This window comes from Aulostomus chinensis, chromosome 11, assembly GCF_037954235.1.
Source record: "Aulostomus chinensis isolate RoL2024-O1b breed Wild chromosome 11, RoL_Achi_v1.0, whole genome shotgun sequence".
Taxonomy (NCBI): Eukaryota; Metazoa; Chordata; class Actinopteri; order Syngnathiformes; family Aulostomidae; genus Aulostomus; species Aulostomus chinensis.
This window is the reverse complement of record NC_141330.1, coordinates 6603688-6625000: the sequence shown is the minus strand read 5'-3', so window position 1 is coordinate 6625000 and position 21313 is coordinate 6603688. Positions and strand designations below refer to the sequence as shown.

The window sequence follows — 21313 nt, the reverse complement described above, 5'->3', positions numbered from 1 at the left end:
AGCATTCTTTCACATGCCATGGTGCCATTCAGAGAGGCAATTTTTTGGCAAGAGCCCCTGGCCCTGCTTCTGTTGTTGTTGCAGGCAGTCCCCGGTTCCCTAACCTGCAAATGAGCCTGGAATTTAGTGGGCCATCTTTAAGCAATGTGTTGCCATGACTTCTAATGGAGGCCAAGACAGAATGGTAAACAGCACTTTTGTATTACAGAGCTTTAATTGAAGGGCAAAGGCAATGGAATTTCACTGCTAATTACCATCTCATCCCCCTACTCCCAAAGAAAGTATAAGCAGTGGGTGACCTTAGTCTGTCACCCCAATCTGATGCCAACGCAAAGGTGGTTGGTACAGAGAGTCTAACATACACTTAATAAAATACTATTTAACATCAATTAACTTCTAAACACGGTTCACTTTAATAATTCATAACTTTGTTGATATTTTGTTGAGAATTTCACCGAATCTTTCTGCCTCCTTCCACCAAAACACCTGAGCTTTCCCATGAGGCTTCTGCTACTGTAAAGGCAAGCACTGTGCTGTCTGGGGTGTAAAATAAATAAAAGCAATGGACAGAAAGATGGGGTGGGGTTTGTTGAATGCCAAGGATGTGTGTGAGGAGAGAGAGGAAGGAGGGCGTTTATGAAAGACGGAGGAGACAAAGGTTGTGCACAGTTGTGTGTGTGTGTGTGCGTGTGTGTGTGTGTGTGCGTGTGTGTGTGTGTGCGTGCGTCAGAAAAATCGAGAGTGAGAAAAAGGGAAAAAAAAGGAGACAGAGAGAGTGTGTGCATGCGTGTGTGTGCATGTGTGTGTGGACTGGAAAAGAGATGGATCACCAGAGCTTGTATCTTCTCCGCGGCCATGCCTAGCAGCACGTCAGCAGCAGCCTCCATTTACATTAGGGAGATTTAAGCTGTCTCAGGCAATGGTGACAAGTCAAGGTGTTTCACTTTAATTACAGTGGGCAAGGTCACCCCCTTGCTGGCTTACCCTCACACAGGAGGAGAAGGAGGAGAAGAGGAGGTGATGGTGGTGCTGGTAGGGTGGGGTAGGGTGTGAGCTCACGCCTGTATTTACATTCTAATTTTCAATCCACCCCCGCCCACCATCACCCTCCTCTCTTCACCAACCCGCCATCCTCTCCTACACTGACACGCCATACATATGTACTCACATACACCGAGAGCACATGTACAAAAAAACGGAGGCCGGGAGAGAAATATCCTGGAGATAATATACATCAGGCCACACACACACAGACACACACTACTGTAAATAGACAATGAATTTTTCAACACTCTCAAACTGAATGCAAGCATACACAAACAATTGCACATTCCCGGCAATCCCGTTTGTTCCAAATAATCCCTAGCGACAAAATAAACGCCAGAGTGTATGAGGTTATAGCCTTAATGGACCATACGCCATTGAGGTGACATAGTGTATTACACACCCTTAATATGACACCTTTTGCCTACTGTGCTTTTAGCCAGGTCTCTCTGCCTTTTTTCTCTTTACCTCTCCACTCCAGCTTGTCTGTCCCGGGGCCATGGTGTTGTACAGTTGAACTGACAGACGCTGAATTCACAGAGTGCCTTTATGGTCTGAGTTAACCCTGTCCTGTGAGGGCTGGCTGGGAGAGAGAAAAAGGACCAGGCAGGCAAAAATTACAATGCCATCTTCAGTTTTATTCGTTATTTCCCAATTGTCTGTCTATGTTTTATTTCTGCTCCCTTCAGTAGTTTTATGTACTCATAAATATTTGTAGATTTTAGTCCAAAGAATAGTCTCTCACAATTTTATTGATTAAAAGTGCAGTTTAAAAATGGCAATTGTGTGCGACATGTGAATGTGATTGATTTTGCACGTCCAATTTTGAGAACACACACACACACACACACACCAGTGTGAATTTCAATAAACTCAAAATATTGTTCTCCAACTTTATTATTCAGCTCCAAGGTTGTTTCTTTATGCCAAAGACAGAGAAATAATATTTTGGTGCCACACACTTTGAATAATTTGTGGCCATGAGTTATATCTTGTTCCTTCAATGTCTGTTCCTGTGAAAACAGCAGTTAAATTGGACTAATCTGTGTCCATGAGACCTAACTTGCTTCCACGATTTGAAACGTAAATGGTGTGAGAACAAGTTATGTCTCATGATCACAAATTAATGAAAAAGTAGGAACAAAAAATATCTTGTCAAATATTAAATAAAATAGCACATTCTCATGTTAAACTGATTTTTAATAAAGGCGAAAAAATCTTTTTTTTTCCCTTCTGGAAGCATGTTCTATTGGCTTGTGTGTGTTTTTCAGAGAACTGATTTCAGGCTGTCAGTTAAAAGCAGCCTTCCCGTTCTTATCAGCATCACAGCTTTACCTGTGAAAACAGCAGTTATTTAAAAAAATGGGGGGAGCAAGAAGGCGGGAGTGAATGAGAGAAGGGGTGGGGGAGAAGAGAGGAGGGAGAGAAAAAGGAGGAAGTGCCTTCGGGGGAAGTTATTAAAGAAGGTGCAAGCTGGCTGGCTTGGCAGCAGTTCAAAGGGGGTGGATCCCCTTGCCTCCCTGCACCCTAATGGCAGTTACTGGCACCACCGCTAAACACACAATGCCTTGTGGTAAAACTGTGTCTTTCATTGACAGATGAGTGGGGAAAGGCAAAGCAAAGCAAGGAGGGAGGAGAGAACAAAAATGCTGCCATTCGCCCCTTTTTTTTAGTTGAAAAAAAAAGAGCTTAACCTGAAAGAGGTGTTAACCCTCTAACCAGTAGTGAAAGGCAGAGCCTCGCTCACACACACAAACAAAGAAAATGTGGCTCTAGCCGTTGGTGGAAGGTCGTGCAGTGTGAAAAGAGAGGGAACAGTCCTTTTGTCACAATTATAGAAGGAAAAATAATTTTAAAAAAATAGTAAACGATAGTAATGGAAGGAGAACTACCAGAAAGTTTAAACTGTTTGAAGGTGATGCTAAAATATAAACAAGACATGCAATTTACTGAACATGTGTAGAAATATATATTATTGTGATGTTTTTCTGCCTGCTTCTTGTGGTATATCTGACTTCATACTACTTCGCAGGCACAAGGTTAAAAGATTTAATTTGATTCAGGCCCTTGAGCTTCAGTCAATACTGCAGGTCAATAGTTCTTATTAATAAATGGATTTCAAAGGATTTATTTTATTCAACTGAATATAAAACGTGTAGTTGAAGCACTACGCTGAACCAGAACCAGCCATCGTTACATTGACATACTGCACGTCAGTGACTCTGGCCTTACAATAATATCAAGCTATTACAAGATATTCTAACAATTATGCAAAGGCCAACACTGAATCGGATAATCATTTAGTCTATCTTAATCCCAAGGTTTACACACCTAACGATGTGCAAACATCATAACATATAAACTGTTCTGATAAACACGGATGCAAACGACATGCAGACTCATTTCTCTCTGACACACATCCATTGAGAACACATAGATGAACATAACGGCGGGCCAGCGTGTAGCTAGATTTATGCATACGTATATAATCAGCAGCCAATGCAGTAGCCCTGACCCCCACAGGTCTGGAGCAAGGCCAAAGAGAGATGCATCTGAAAAGTCTAAACTCTCAAAGCATCAATAACAACCTGTCCCATCAAGCACCATGAGAGGCCAGGCAGAAGAAAGGAGGATGTGATGGATGGATGAAATGAGTGTTATAACATGTTAACCATCAGCACATTTAATAGGCAGTACACAGTGTGACGCGTACCTGTGTTAGTATTCAGAACACTCTGGTGAGGTGATGTTCCTTTTAAAGTGCTTCAAAACAATTGACACATAAGAGATATTATTTCTGCTTTTTGTGAGAGTGTTTCAACTGTGCTGGTTTTAGATTCTGGAGGACCCTTCATCTCCACCACCCTCCTCAGTTTTGAAGATGACATTTGTTGAAGGCTCTCAGGTGATTTTCCCAGTCAACAGTACTTACTACTGACAACACCTTTAACCCCAGGTTGTCAAGTATAAATACTTTCTCACATCCTTCTGTGCCTGATACCCTAAAGACTTGAACTTTCAATGTGATAAATTAGTACACAAAAGCAACACATTGTAACTAAATATCTTGTAATTTTCTAAGTTACATTTCCACATAAGTGGCAGTCACGTTGTGTAACAAAAGACAATCTGTTTTCGAGCTCACCTCAGACCAACAGGACAACACTGCAATGTGAACACCCAAAGTTATCAGTGAACCTCCAGCATGTTTGTGTCGTAATGTGAGAAACTAGTTTGACTGTATGTATGTGAATCAACACGAGGTGCTTGCTGGTGTATGTTCAAATAGTGGGACCTCCTCAAAACTGATGAGCCAGCTAGACCAGGTTCAGTCCCTATGGATGACTGATGACGTGTCATATACAGTAAAGACAGATTTAGTTTCACAGTTAAACAGCTTGTTCGTGAAACTCTACACAAAGCGTAAATGTTTAAACCAGGGGTGGGGAACCATGTGCCATGGAGGGCCGTGTGTATGCAGGTTTTCCTTCCAACCAAACACTTCAACAGGTGATTCTACTGATTAACACTCTTCTGTGGCTGAAGGTGTGTTAATCAGTAGAATCACCTGTTGAAGTGTTTGGTTGGAAGGAAAACCTGCATACACACGGCCCTCCATGGCACATGGTTCCCCACCCCTGGTTTAAACAATCAAAATGCTTATGCAGGATTTATGCTCAAGTTGAAGCGTATAAGAGACCCTGTTAAAGGACTGTTTGCTAAGGTCAGAAATGAGTGAAAATGAGTAACGAAGGCTACTGCACCAAAGTTGACTTTTGAGTTCTTGAATATCTCCCATGTGTCCAGTTGCTAAACCTCTGGTTTTGCCAAGCAGTGTGTAACTGTAGCCAAAGACGCATGTCAGACTTGTGAAGTTTTGGCTTGCCAGCTGGCTAACCAGTACTCCTCATAGAGTGCCATCAGGTCTGGCAGCTACATTATGATCTAATACAGCGGATGCTGGAACGTGCATCCCCGACTGTCCAGAGCAGCTCTTGTTACAATCAGCAAAAGTGATTGACAGAAAAGTGGTGGCTACATTTCCTTCAACTCAATAATAAGCAGCATAAAGAGCTCATAGAGCAATGTCTGCATGAAAAAGCTCCAGTAGTAATACAGTTTTGTTCTTGTTCAACGGTTAGAGTCCTTTATTGAGTCATCTTGCTGTTCCATGAAAGATCAGGGTTTTTTTATGTGCCTAGTCACACAATTTTGGGTTATTACCAAAAATAAGCTGATACTTCTGTATTTTTTTCATAATAAACACGCATAAAAGGACCTTAGAGGTACAAAATTTATGCTATAACAACAACAACCTACACACACACTGCACCTCACTTCAACAAGCTTCACACTTCAGATTTTGGTGTGATGGTTAATATCCACGACAACCACTGTTGTCTTTTTAGCCACTTAAAAAGCTTCAAAATGCACAAATATCCTGAACTTGTGTGACTAACGATGCTATTTTCAACCATTTAAGCCTAAACTCATTGAAAATTCTCACAGTCATGGGACCTAGATGTTCAACAAACGATTTCCAGGTTGTAGGACTCATTCCTGCAACCGTACATGAGGACTGAGTTGAGGCAGGAACTGCATTCAAGGAGTATGCAAAAATGGTCATAATCTCATATTGATACCTAATTACTTGACAAAGAGGTGATGTTATTTTGAAACAACCTTTCCTTCAGGCTCCTCCATTCCTACAGCAAGCAGATCCAGTTGCGTAGGTCTGTCCCTTCATTGTTTATTCTGCTTCAATGTCGTTTATCCTGTGTCATGCACCAACAGTGCTTCTCTGCCCCAGGTAAGTGAAACGATGAATAGTCCATTTAAAATAAATAAAATCCCTTTATAATGCAGTGCAACTTCAAGCTGTTCTGTATGTTGTCCTGACAGATATTCTGTTTGTTACACGGTAAACATCATACATATCTTGTATATATTTAAAAAAAAAACATGTCTGACAGCAGGCAACATACAAAGAGATTCTTCAGAACATAACGGTTTTCACACTTTGGTTCGTATGGTATTTAACAAAGCCAAAGCAAATGTCTGTTCTATTTTCTGTGTGGTCTATTCTATTTTCCCTTACTGGACAAATTGTTGGCCCTACTATTGGGAAACTCAATTGGGCCACACAATGCCACACCAATTCTGCCGTGAGAGTGGTCAGGCTGCCTGAATATACTCTCGCTGTGTGTGAAACAGACACAGTTGTCAAGCCACGGCTAACTCAGTCACGCTGCCACAGAGCTCCGAACAATGACCTGAATGTAATGACAGATGACACACGGGGTGTGTGGGTGCCGCTCAAGACGGAACCCAAACCCCATCTGTTACTCTGCCACCTTAGAAAAGGATTCACTTTTTTTTTTTTTTTTAAAGGAAACAATCTGTACCATTCAAAGCTGCAATGACACATGCAAAAAATTCCCTTCCTATTATTTTTTTTTCATTTTCCATGACAGAGATTTTAATGCAGTAGACTGTATGCCCTACCGTGTACTGAATAAAATACTTAACTTTTGTAAAACCTTCACAAGCCAATTAGGTGAAGTCTAAAATGCATGCCTGAAGCTATCATAAAAAGTAGACTTGTAAATAACATTTTCCATTCTGATTTTTGATTACAGCTTTACATATGTGGAACACAGCCTTTCCGTGATTTATAAGACAGTAAAATTGATATCACAGGGTTTGGGAGAGTTCGTCAAGGCTAAGAAAGACATTGCGATCCAATGGATTTTTGTGGATAATGAGTGGAAGAGGGAACAAAACATCGTTCATATTTCTTGACATTTGGCAGATGAAGAAAATGATTAAAAAAATAGAGGAGATTCGTGTTTAATGTACTGGTTTTGTTTAGTTGTATCCTGAAAATATTGTGTTTCAAACCTTGTTCAAAATGCAGAGAAATCCTGCAGTTTTTAAAGGGGACTGTGCATTTCATTTAGTCACCTGTCAAAAGCGCCATATTCCCTTTACCTACTATAGCTGCCAGAACTGCATACAATGTCAATTTTTTTTTCTGCCACACAGCATTTTTGTCATTAATTAAAATTCATTTTAGAACCTGGTAGAGACATTTTTTTTATCAAAATTATATTTAGAAAACGATAAAGCATGTGCCAGCCACAAAGGTAATGCACGTCATGTCACGCAAGTTCCAGTATTAAAGCACACACATTGTCCTAACAGGACCTCCAGATGTTGCACCAGTTTAATAAAACTAAAGGTACCAAATGGGTACTGTATTTAAGCCCTCAAACCTGAGAGGTCCTACAAACTAAAGTGGCTTAAAACAAAACTTGACCCAATAAGTGTTTTGCCTTTGAAGCACTCACAGGTAGGTGTCTTGAGTGCATAAATGTGTTTTTTTTTTCCCTCCTTTGTGACTTCTTAGTGATTCCAAAATGCTGAAAGATCCAGCAATGCATATTTAGCTTGAAGTGAATGGCGACTTACTGCCAACAACAGTGAAATTGATCCAAAAAAATCCTAGTAATGAATTGCCATGTGCATTGTCCCGTATTATCTACATTGTCTTTAATCAGTTGTATGCTCAGTAATCCACAAACACTTAAAACTCAAGTATAAGTGTTTGTGGATGACTGAGCATACAACTGATTAAAGAAAATGTAGATAATACTGGACAATGCACATGGCAATACCTGCAACAGTCTTTTGATGTATTTGGATTTTTATTCCACTGGGAGTTTTCAAGAAAGGCAAAAATTCATGCATTTGCTCTTGAGTGTATCTAAGTGCGTGTTGGTCTTGAGTGAGGGATTTTACTCAAATCACATGAGACGAGAAGCTTTTCATGACGGGCACAGCTGCCAGTGCACAGGGTTGGGAGGGTAACAGTGCTCGTTTTAAATGTATTTTCTATAACACTTTCTCAATTAAAGGCCCTTTTTACATGTGGCACTCTGCTAATAACATAATGGCGAATAGAATGTCATTGAGTGGTGTAATGTACCTAAATCCCTCACCACCATTTTAATGCTTTCATAATTGGTGCCCAATTTGGAACATCGTGGCAGTGGAAAGGCAGTGAGAAATTATTTGTAAAGATGTCCACACTGGAAATAATAACCAGCCTTGGTGCTAATGCAGGGCTCTTTGCAAAAAGGGGAGGAAAAAAAACATTTTGCTAATTGAGTTTCCCTTAAAAAAGACATTTAAAACTCATCATTTCATTTTACAGTGCTTTTTGTGGCACATTGTGTTTGGAAAGGGGAAGGGTTGCACATCCATTTGGAGGTTAATGGTCAAGTTTCAGGCTTTTAAATCTAGTAAAAACTACACTGAAAGGATTTATTCTAATTAATTGCAAAGTGTAATCCCCCCACAGTATTTATGAACTCTTCCCATCCAAAACACACCTACAGAAATCACTGTAAGATAAATAACTTTAGTTTTTGGCTTGCAATCAGTGTAATATGATAGTTTAGCCAAAACATTTTTCCTGCATTGAACGATAAACTCATAATTCACACCCAAATGGGATCTGAAACCAACCAAAATCACTTTCTGCTTCAATTTTTTCAACAGAACCCACAGGCAGCTTGGAATGGACTGGCTCTGGTTTGTGAGTCCATCCAATGACTTCACATTAGCCTCCACTACAATGACCCCTAGCCCCATCTAAAGACAATCCTTAATGACTCATGGTTGGTGGGCACACTCTTTGGTTATAAAGGTCCGCAGGCTGTGGCTGGGGCGAGGAGAGGACACTCACTAGCCACCAGGATTGAGTGGACTCGACATAGACATTAGTACACTTGCTTCTGGCTTCTATTGCATCAATGTCAACAGGTAAAAACATGTCCTCCATCTTCAAAACCACACCCTGAGGGACGAGAAAAACACCTGCAGAGCCCTTATCTATCAAAAGATAATGGCCGAAGTCGAATCAGTCTCTCTCTGAAAGCACTCAACTGCACCACAGCAGAATGTGGCAAGTCGTACAAATTAGCAGAGGTCTTACTTCTCATAGATAAGCTGGAGTTTCCAGTTTTTTTCACTGAAAAAATGATGTGTGTGTGTGTGTGGGGGGGGAGGGGTGCCTCAAAGAGCCAATAAGGAAACTCAGGGTGAGGGAAAAACTGAGAACAGAAACAGAAAAGTCACAGGGCGGCATTGCAAGATTTCAGAGATCCTAGCAAAGAAAGGGAGCTTATAACAGTATGTAACAGTAACCAGATGACTTTGCATACTTACTGAACTTCACATGAACTTTTTTGATCAAATAATGCAAATTGTAGTTTAATGGCGAAAAAAACCCAAAAACTGTTGATGTTGATTATTTTTAGTTGATGAGAAAAAGAGTTACAAAGTACTTAAATACTATGATGCGTTTCTGACAATGCAGACTCGTCTTGCATTTGATGTTTGGAACATACATAACAAATAATAAATATTAAATATGTATTTACATACAGATTATATATACACATGCACATATACACACATATATGCATATATATATTTATACTTATACACATTTAGATTTATACACACATATACATATAAGCGCACATACACAAATATATATATATACACTATATACACACACACAAATATTAATTTCAAGTTTAACTGCAAAAAATAAATGTATAAATCCATTATCACTGTTTGTGCCTCAGAGGCTGCAAAGGCTTCAAATTTCTACATGATACTTGTGATTGCTTAATTTTGGAGAAGGATCAACCCTCGAATTATTCATGATGTCACAAATCGTGCCGGTAAGACCACCTCTTAAATCTGATTTTCATTGAGCACTTAAAAAAGTACGCAGCCTTCGACCGTCAAACTCTGCACCGTTCTACACAGTGAAGCTCAACTGGAGACATCTGAATGGAGGGGAATTTAACTTCATACTTTTATTTGATTCTAAATAAAGATTTCTATGTGGGATTTCTACTTACTCACAGTAACACTTTCATTAAATACGCATAGGAGGTTTCACTTCATAGTATTTTCACAAATGAGCCTGATGGCACTGAGAATGGCACAGAACCTCACCAGCTGGGAGTGGACCTGGCGCCAACTGCCCATCTAGGTTGGCAGCTTGCTCTAACATGCCAGTCGAGACCTGTGAGGGCTCCGCACACAACCAGTACAATGCCAGAGGGTATCAGCTGCCAAACCTTCACAGTCGGCTCTCAGATGGAGCAAGTGAGGCATAAAATCTAATAAGAATGAAATGAATCTGACGCAAGATACGACTAAATAAAATTAATTGACATTTTGGCCTAATATAAATGAGCGGGGAACATCATCGGGGTCTTGTTTAGAAAAGTCAATCCATTTGAATAGCATTGCTTATAACCTGTAAATGTGGTAAATGCTAGTTATTTCAGGTGATTTCCTGAAAACCCTCATTTGAATCTTATAACTTCTAAAGTGCCACAGTTTAAACACTATCTGCCCATGTCTTTCATGTCTTTTTTTTCCACTTTTTTTGTCTCTCTGTTTAACATTTTGCAAGTTTCCTTGGATAAGTTTCAGACAACTCCTGAATCATAAGAGTGACTGTTGCATCATGGTGTGTCATAACATCAGTGGGAAGCTGAAAGACATGGGATAAATGCACAACTGCGTGGTCCAAATCTAAGACCGTGGGAATACAGCGCTTTCCTGAAATCATTTCAAAACACGGTTTCAATAAATACATTATATGTGTTAACTTATCATTTAAAGACATGGTTTTTAATGTCTTGGAGAGATCTGGCGGTTTAATATTTGCATTTTTTACATTCATTTTTAACAGTATCAATTATTAAAACCAGCATAAATATACAGTATCTTATCCTGATTACATGTGTGGAAAGGCAGTTGAACTAACATCTTTTTTTTTTTCCCTCATCAGATAATTGCAGCAGGTATGGATGAGATATGTCTGCTACTAGAACTCTGTGTGGCATTTATCCATCCATCCATTTTCTATACCGCTTCTCCATTAAGGGTTGCAGGGGGGCTGGAGCCTTTCCCAGCTGACATTGGGCGAGAGGCGGAGTTCACCCTGGATGTGTCGCCAGTCCATCACAGGTCGGTGTGGCATTTATCTGGGCTCTAATCTGGGGTGCTGTTAACTTGCGATTTCCGAGGCTGGTGACTCGGATGAACTTCTCCTCAGTAGCAGAGGAGACTCTTGGTCTTCGTTTGCAGGGCAGTCCTCGTGAGCCAGTTTCAACGTAGCGCTTGATGGTTTTTGCAACTGAACTCTGGTACACATTCAAAGTTTTTGCAATTTTCAAGACTGACTGACCTTAAAGTCTTAAAGTAATAATGGACTGTCGTTTCTCTTTACTTAGCTGATTGGTTCTTGCCATAATATGAATTCTAACAGTTGTCAAATAGGGCTGTCAGCTGTGTACCAACCTGACTTCTGCACAACACAACTGATGGTCCCAATTCCATGAAGAAGGCAAGAAATTCCACAAATGAACCCTGACAAGGCAAACTTGTGAAGTGCAAACCCTTTTAGGTGACTACATCATGAATCACATTGAGAGAAGGCCGAGGGTTTGCAGCGTTGTCAACAAAGCAAAGGGTGGCTTCTTTGAGAAATCTAAAATATAAAACATATTTACAGTTCTTTTAAAAAAAAAACTTTCTTTTGCTACATACTTCAATATCTCTTGCTTCATATATTTGATGTCTTCAGTATGTATCTACAATGTAGAAAGTAGTAAAAAGTACCAAAAACACTGAATGAGAAGGTATGTCCAAACTTTTAACTGGTAGTGTAAATTATATATATATATATATATATAATATATATATATATATATATATTATATATATAATATATATATATATATATATATATATATTATATATATATATATATATATATATATATATATTAGTCTTAGTCTATAGCTTTCTAGGCTATCAAAGACATATCTTGTTGCTGAAGAAACTAACAAATGTGTGTGAAATTAAATAAATTCTAATTTAAGATGATTTAATGACTTTTCTGAAATACTTTTTTTGTACTTAGCAGGATGTCTGCAAACATCATCCTGTAAAAAGACTCAAACTGACATAAGCTGGCAGGGATTTCCACTTTATTCCAGCTCTACGTGGAAGAGACAGGCAGATCAAGAATATCAAGGGGAGGTGGAGAACAGCAGAGAAAAACTGAGACATAAAAAGGAGAATGGGAGATCCAGAGACTTGTCAGTCATTGCAATAAACACTGACAAGCTAACTCTGTGGATAATGTTTCTGTCACTGAGCGCTCTAATCACAGTGTTCTTAGTCAAAACCAATCCCCTCGTATCTGTACATTTGCAAAGTGTCAGGATGTTTGTAGCAAACAGCTGAAAGAAATATACAAAGAGAGGGTGTCAAGGCAGGCACACCCACTCACATCTCTGCCATTGTTACCTGCTGCGAGTTGCGCATGTAGTAGAACATGCAGTAAAAGACGGAGTGCAAGACAGTCTGGAAAAATGGCAGTGTTAAACACACCCAAGCAGGTATTGCCTGTCAGAACATATTGCCATCCTCTAATTGGGTCATTTTTGATACCCCCTACTGCACAGTGCCAGCGTATTGATGGGAGGTGTCAGGGTGCCAAGAGCCTGCAAGGCCTCACTGGCACTGAATCAAAGCAGGCACAAACGCTGCCCGCAGACAATCTGGCAAGCCCAACCATATACAGGCACAAGAACATCCAAAAACATGGCCCCACAACTCCCGCCTGTACCGCCAGGGCGTAATTGGTACATGGGCATTCCGGAGCGCTTTCAAAGGAGGAAATTTAATCCACATGTGTACTATGAAATTGGCTATTTTGTACCCAGCTTCCCCCCTTCTTTCTATCTCACTCTCTGTCTCACCCTCCCCCAGTTTGCAACCCTTCCACAGATTTAGCACTCGAAATACATCTCTCACAGTCGCTCCATCAACTATCCCTGAAATCGCCCCAGGTTTGACCACGACATCTTAGGCTGTGAAGGCGGACATGGATGCCTAATCTTTACTCGGTGCTCTGGTTGACAAGATTTCACTCGTTAAGAGTTTGTTTGTGGCTGTGTTTGCGCCTGCATGTCTGTAATGTAAGTATGCAGATGTGCACAGCCTTAGACAAATTGAATTTGTTCGTCATGTGTTCACGCATAAAGCTATGGACTTAGGTTTAAGGGTGTGGGTTGTGGACTGATGCTTACAGTAGGATGTGGGTGAGCAAAAAAGCAAACACATCCCACTCTTCTTCTGAGCGCAAAAATCTTTAAATCTGAATGTTTCAAAACAGAAACATCCTCTCCCGTTTCTTGTGCTCTCTGTACATTCCTATGCTGAAGAACACTGTCACAGCTCCTCTTCCTTTGTGTGCTGGAGTGTGCCTTCCAGTCAGCTTGGCATTGACTGGCACATGGAGTAAACCGACTCCAGCTGCTTTCTGACCGAGGGGAACTTGTTTAATTAACCACGCTCTGGTTCCAATAAAAGGGTTGGTTTCGCTCCCAGCTGTTGACCAGTCTGCGGCACCCTGGGGCCCTGATGGGGACTGGCATATCACCCCTGGTCCGGTCCGATCCACGTTTCCCAAACAAAGATGGACTCTGCCTGTCATGCCAGGATGTATCACGCCTGAGCCTTCCTTCATGAATAAAACATGAGATCTGGAGGAGTTCTTTTAAAAAAGGAAAAAGACCCAGAGGATGTTTCTCTGCTCAGATTCACCCACGCTTTTTTCTTTGCTTTTTTTTTTTTCTCCCTTTGACTCGGACTCACTCAGACATGGAAAAAAGGAAGAATGGGGAAAAGGTATAAACAGGTGCAGAGGTGAATTAGAAAACAGTGCCCTCAAAGACTTTCTCAAGTGTGTGTTTGTGAGTACCTATGTGTGGGCAGTCCATGGTGGCCTGAAAGAGCACTTGAAAGAGCCGCCTGATGGCTGTCTGGACCTTTCCATGTGCTTTTGGCGACGCACTCATATGTATGAAATGAACTTAGCTTTTAAGCATTACTCATCCTGTGTGTAAAGACTCCAGCTCTGGTTCAGGCGGATTAGTCAACAGAAAGATTCAACCTTGAAAGTGTGTTTCTTCAAAAGAACATGAAATATTGCCTCATATATGTACCTTCAATGGCCACTATTATCACACTATTAATCACCATGTCTTACCATCTTAAAAATATGAAAACCAACCTCCTTGATTCCTCTTTCAACGGCCAAGAATCAAAAGTACAGGTTGCCACACAAACCGTTCGCCACAAGGGTTATGTTCATCCTTTTTTGTAATGTATACAAGGCTAGGGGTACAACTAGTAACAATAAAAAAAATAACTTTCTATAGAGCTTTTGAAAGACTAAATGTCATTTTTTTTAAAAAGCAGCAGACTTTCATTGACACTACTCAACCAAAAATAGCTAAATAAAAAGAAAGCTGAGGGTTAAAGGAACTAGAGGTTCTAAAAGCTTAATTCATCAGGTTTTCAGTTGTTGCTCTTTTTGTTATACAGTATATATTGTGTTGCAGTGGAGAGCAAGTCCTTTTCAGATGACCACAAGTTACAGGATGGAATGTAAAAGTGACAGAACTCAGACAGGTACAGGGGGGAAAAGGGCTTGGAGAGATTTATAGGTAAAGAAGAGAATTTTGATGTAGATGCAGGAAATAACTGGGATATAGTGGAGATGGATGAGGGTGGGGGTAATGTGTAGCGTTAGGACTCTGGCAGCTGAGTTCCAAAGATTATTGTAATAATCCGTTAATCTGCTGAAAACTACTGATCACTGAACGATCCAAACGTTTAGTGTATAAAATGTCAAGAAAATGTGAAAAATGCTCAAAGTTTCTCAGAGAGCCAGAAGGAAAGAAAAGGTTATTTGTCCAAGTCACTGCACCAGCGCCCTCTCTGGTCAGGCAAGGCACCTCTTTGGGAGACGTACAGCTTGATGGGGTGGATTGGTAGAGTACAATTGGGGACAAAAATGGGGATAAAGTTGGGAAAATGTTCCAAAAAGGAACATTAAAACTGTTCTTTGGGTTGGTAAGGACCAAAAGAACTGTTTTCAGTCTCAGACTCAGGAAAGGAAGTGAGGTGTGTGTACAGTCAAACTTTCCTTAACCATGACGAAAATTCTGATTCTTGGTTGATCAGTACATCAGTCGTTCATACAGTATGTCTGCTAAATGCTCAGCCTGTAACATTCACACAGTCTCTCACACACACACACACAGAGCCAGCCATTCAGTTACTATAATAGACAGAATAACACATTAACACAGATTCTTCTTTATTCCCACTTTGTTCTCCAACTCGTAAGTGCAGAATCTCGTCAGTGCTAATTGTCCTGTCATTGGGTTTCCACTCTGTTCCCACTCTCGTCATAAATAAATCAGCCTTAACAAGAGACGTTGAATACCAAAGTGACATTGTGAAAGGTAATGTCACCACCCAACCACTGAGGAAGTTTTTCTAAAGAGCTGGAAGTGGCACTGACAGAAAACGTTTCAACAGCATATGGATGACAAGTCGTACCATCACAAAGCCCAATTGTCACCTTTACAAGTTGTCATCTTGTGTCCTCGATGTCGAGATAATGTAACTGGTAGTGTGTCATGTCATCGCCTGTACCCCTCAATGAACCCTGTGTGAACACAGCTAAGACACAAAGCACGTCAACACCCAAGAACAAAGAATAAGCTCTGGGTCTTTTTTCATTTATGAGATTTAGTGTTTCTAACATCTGAACAAGTTGCACAAAAGCTGGGAGATCTTCAAGCCGTTTCGCTGTTCGATGTACAAAATACAGGTTTGCTTGAAAGGGAGTAGGAGATTAGTCAGACATATTTTACTGCCTCAGTCACCTGCAAGTTCTGTTCACATAAGAGGCCGACTGATATGGGTTTTTCCAGGAACTATATCAACGCGAGCAATGACTGATACTTTATGCTGATATGTTTTGGACAATAAATATATATTTCAAGTTTCCTTCCTCTCTTTTGTACATCTTCCTCCTGTACATCTATATAAAACTGCTGAACTTGCACAGCAGTGCACTTCTTTATTATAAATCACAATATATCAACAAAATACAAGAGAGGAAGAACTCATATTAATGATTTGATATCTCCAAAAAATAAGTGCAACAAAAACACAATTGTTACACCTATTTTCACTTTATTTCCAGCACAAATAAAAAACAATTTTACTGCCTAAAGAAATACACACAGAAATAAAACTACTGGGCTCTCTGCACATCCCAACTATCCACCTCCCCGTGTCATTTTTTTCCCCTGTGAGTCCATGGCAAAGTCCACAGGAGCCCCATTTGCCGTGACATATGGAGAACAAGGCAGGCAGTGCGAGCGAGTGGCCCTGTCTGGAGCTGTGACTTAGTGTCGTCCCTCAGTGCCTCTGGCAGCACAGGGACAGAGGGATGAAGGGGATGGAGAAGAGGGACAGAGGAGATGCAGAGACAGAGGAAGGGTGGGAGTTGAGACAGAGGGGGGATTCATGCCGGAGTTTTCACCCTGGAGACACACTGGCAGTCTTAAGATTAGAGGGGTAATCAATCTCAGCGTGGAGCCGGCCAATCCCACCGCCCCACGGCCAGGCAACCTGGCCTCCTCAGGTGGGGGCAGGGCTGGAGGGAGCAGAGACACAACGAGGGAGAGAGAGATGAGGAGAAAGAATATGCTTTATTAAGAATCATTTGTCCTTTAACAAGTCTTTGTGTTGGACAGGTGATGAAGCATAGCACCAAAAACACATATGATTACTGTCATCATTGTTTACTGGCTTAGCTACCTCTGTCACCTCACAAAGAAAACCTTGTTTTGGATGTACCTAAAACACACACACACACACACACACACACACACACACACACACACACACACCTAACTCTGGATCATAGTTGAGGCTGTGCTGATCCAATACAAATGTGTTATCAGCCCACTATCTCATAGTCAGGGATCAGTAATAAAAAGATGTCAGGAAACACGATCTATATTGTAACCAAACTAAATCTGTAAGTGTAGTTTGTGCAAATAACAATAATGAGAAATAGCAGCATGTCATGTATGACAACAGCATAGCCTCTGCAGCTGGGTGCCAGCATCATGTCAGCTCTATTATGTAGTTATATTAAGACTTTTTTTTGCTGTTGAGGGAGGGTTATCAGAACGACAGCCTGCCAGGGGAATGCAATGTAAATGTTTTAAAGGGAAGAATCTGTGTTGGTTGGCTGTCACACCACAGACTGTTCAAACATTTACATAAGTATCTTGCAATTAAAACAAATATTTTATAAGTAACATAAGCCAAGAAGAAAGATGTTCCAGAGCAAAAAACAATTTTTTGACGCAAACTAGTTATGAAAAATGACAACCATTTTCAGTTCTGATAGAACTGATGCTACAGAAGCATCCACTACAACCTCTTCAGGAGCCACCATTGTTATTTTTGACCTATCAGTCTCACTGTTGTCACACCAAAACCATGCCTGTAACTCCTTGTAAGGGTGCAATTCTGACACTGACGTGATACCATCTGGTTCAAAGGGGGGCTAAAATGCTTGTGAATATAACAGCCTAGTTATTCCATTCAAATGTGTACTCTGTCTTTAATGTGTCTGACGGCACTCTTGATTGTTTTAATAGTTTTGCGAGTTATAGATTGTAATGCAGAGAATATAAAGATTATACTTAAATTGAAGCAGAGCTCCGTCACATTGTGAACTATGTTTAATTACACTGGATTACCATTATTATTCATATGAAATGAGGATATTGGATAGACACATAAAAGATAGAGTGCGGAATGTTATCTGAGCTCGAACCAAACACAGTACCGAGTGCTGTGTGTAATGTGTGTAAGTGGTAACACACATTACACACGTGCAGGTTTGGATTAGATAAGCTTGCCCTGCAGTGACTTATCACTATCCCAGTTAGCTGGATCAGGTGCGTTAATCTATGGATCAGTCACTGTCAAAGATGTACATGTTATCTGATGAAAGAAAAAAAAATATGAGTGCAAATTATAGTGTTTACTGTGTAATTAAGGACAGTGGTGATACAGTAGAGCCAAAGATTTTGGGAAGTCTGAAAACAAAGTGTTAGCTAATGAGACAGACATATATGACTATGGATCTCTTTATTATTCACACTTACTAATTACCAATAATGTCTCCTGCATCAATAGTGTTCTCAAAATCTACTGCAGATATTAACAACAGAAAGAAATGTGATAAAATGCAATGACACAAGTAAATGCTAAAGGTGTAAAGAGGTGAGAAGACAAAAACAAAGGAAGACAACATCCTCATGAGGCCTCTTACAGATAAATGAAATAATTAGACACAACCCCCAAATGGCTTTTATCATTTATTTTATTTCAAGGAAATAATTAGCTATTTTTTTTCTTTAGTAACACTTCTGGGTTTTTTTTCCCCTTCATCTTTAATTACAGGAGAACATTTCCCTTTGGGCTGTAAGGTGAAGTTGTGTGGTAACACAGAGCCGCCTTGCATCATCAGGATGCCAGTACCATGTATGAAGAACTGAATGTGTTTCACTGTAACTTTCTCTGGCAAACTAATGTATTTATATCTGCAACAAAGCAGGTAGAAGAGAGGTAGGGAAGCTTGTTTTAATTGGGCAGAGAGGTCTGAACTGAGTCCCATACGAGGTGTGGTAGGGACTTAATTATAAGCAAACATGGTTACCTATCGATACAACACAAAACCGCAGTGAAGCAGAGGGTTAAGAATAATCTTGGCGCCCCGCGGGTCATCGCACACTGTAAACAACATGGATTTATCCAAAAACAAGACGGAGAAGAAAAAGAGGATAACAAGTTGTATGAGATCAATACAAACCAAAGCAACAATCAGACCTCAAATAAGAAAAATCTGGATAAATTGGACTTTTTGTTGTGCTTGGTCAAATATTGTGCAGCTAGAGATAAAATCTCAAGAGAAAATGGCAATAACAGAGTAGAAATTGAGGGTCCATATCAAGAGAAAGTCAATTCCGGTCTTTATGGCCCTACACAGTGGGCGAAGGCATAGATTTGAGGCACATTTTCTGGCCCCTCTCATGAGCCCATAAAGCCCATAACTGCCAAGGCAAGGGATTGAGGAAGAAATTCTCTGTTGTGGTCGACAACATCTGAGACTAGTTGCTTGGCTCATCTGTGATCTGCGCTCCCAGGCGCTTGCATTAATTGAGCTTGTAATTGAATAGTTGTCTTCATTAGTTCCAGTCCCCTGCTTGCGAGCCTCGGTTACGGATTACTGGGGAAATGTTTGTGCTAATGTCTTCAAGGAAAAATTATAGGAGACACTATCTCCATCCTCTGCTTGTGGTTGTGGCATTATGTCACAGAAGAGAAAGGAGTGTCACTCACAGCTGACCGGTGACACAATTTGTGTTCCCGTAGCAACCGTGCCTTTTCAAGGCACCAAAGGGACACAGTCAGCCACGAGGAGGTGGCTTGTTGAATGGAAACAATCAACTGAAGTCATTAATATTCTTGTGGAGGTTCAGGCTGCTACACAAAAGCTTTACCTGCAGGAAGGCACTTCCAGCAAACCTGTCACCTTAGCCAACTCAACCTCTCCAATAATAAAAGCCTATCAATATTTTACAAGCTCTATAACTTTTAAGTATAGTTGAGTTAATGATATTAAAAACTAATTAAAGCAAAATCCCTTCGAACATCACTAATTATTTTTTCTTAAACATTTTAACACCAGATTAACCCCAAAAGGCCAGAACAGCTATTGTTGTAAAATGTTTAATAACTTTTGAACCACTAATCCTATCTAATCACTTTAAAAGGTCAGAGGAAGCAGGAAATATCAGATTTTTATACATTTGTCTCATGGTAACATTCAGACACTCTGCAATGACCAGGAAAGGAACATCATTTTCTGCAGCATTGATCCAAAAAGAAAATCTGGTGATCTCCTCTGAGTTTATGGGAAATGAATGTAGATGCTTACTTTGATCTGTCCTGACTGGTGGCGGTCTAAGGTGTCATCAGCTCTACCAGTCAACATAAGTTTGGGTCACTTGAACCCCAAATAAGCATTTTCTCTGGAAATATGCTGGATATTCACAGCTGAGTACAAAACAAAGCAAATAGAGGATGGAAAAATGATGGTACACAACTGAAAAAGCTTTGGAATTCAGTCGTTCAAATGAGTCACTTGGCAATACTGATGTGCAATTATCGTATTCTGACATGGATGCAGGACGCAGAGGTGGATGTACTGCCAGGAGAGAGTCAACAGGGCTTAGCTACAGGTCCTTACCAGGGTCGGACATCTGTATTCCATAAGTCTTTGTAATCGCTCCCCATGAAAAACACCTTGACTTCTTGATGACATTGCAGAGCTCCTCCTTCATTTATTCTAACTGTGGCAGTCCCCTAAGTATGTTTAAACTCTTGCTGCAGTTTTCGGATAGACTGCAAACACTGTGCTAGCTAACCCAAGAACACAACCTGTGCCCGACCACAATATCAGACTCCTATGAATGTAATGAATGTCTCGGTTGTGAAGCGTTAAAAGGTTGTTTTTTTTTTCTTGGAAAGTTTTCGTTTCTTTCTCCACCCTGATCAATGATCCATGAACATTACATTGACTGAAGACTGCAAAAGCCCCTCAAGGCAAATTCTGATTTGTGATTTTGGGCTTTAGAACCAGAAATTGTTTGATTCATTGGCCGGTGACAAAAAAAAAAAAATAGACAATACAAGCCTCTCACTCTGTGTTTCTATTGCCTTGCATCCTCGTTATATTGTACAATTTAAGACACCTGTATTGGCAATGAGGCACTGAAAAAATGTTTTCTTTGCTATTTCTGTACAACAAAGATTCGTACAACACAATTTGTCCATTAAGTATTCCACTAATTGGCTCCTTGCTGAAATTTTGTTTTGTTTGTCCTCTTATAACTTTAAAATTATCAATTTCAGGGCCTTTTTGAACAGATACAAGAATCTCCAGTTACTGTAATGAGTTTGCAATATTTTAATTAATTGTGATTAAATGCGACAAATGATGCGACTAACTTAATTAAATGTTTGAATCACTTGACAGTCCAAAATTTATTTTAATCAAGATAGTAATTTGAATTCAGCAACACATTTCATTTGTGCACAATTTAGAAAAGCTATCCAAATATGGAGGAGGAACAGGCCAAGCACTGGTGAGAAAATTCCAGTTTGATTGAGAGGGAAAACAGGTACACAAATAAACAGCACGCATAGAGACAGG

General features: G+C 40.2%; 1 long non-coding RNA gene across 2 annotated transcripts in view; it reads right to left on the bottom strand.

The window, feature by feature from the left end:
* Window positions 1–21313, bottom strand: part of LOC147253018 (uncharacterized) — a 173716-nt gene that overhangs the window by 96342 nt on the left and 56061 nt on the right. The window contains exon 4 of one of the 2 annotated variants that reach the window (XR_015118399.1): window positions 16249–16669. The exons of the other annotated variant lie outside the window; for it this stretch is intronic. This is a non-coding gene — a long non-coding RNA (uncharacterized LOC147253018). Of the gene's footprint in view, window positions 1–16248; window positions 16670–21313 lie in introns of those variants that run through there. 2 annotated transcript variants of the gene reach the window in all.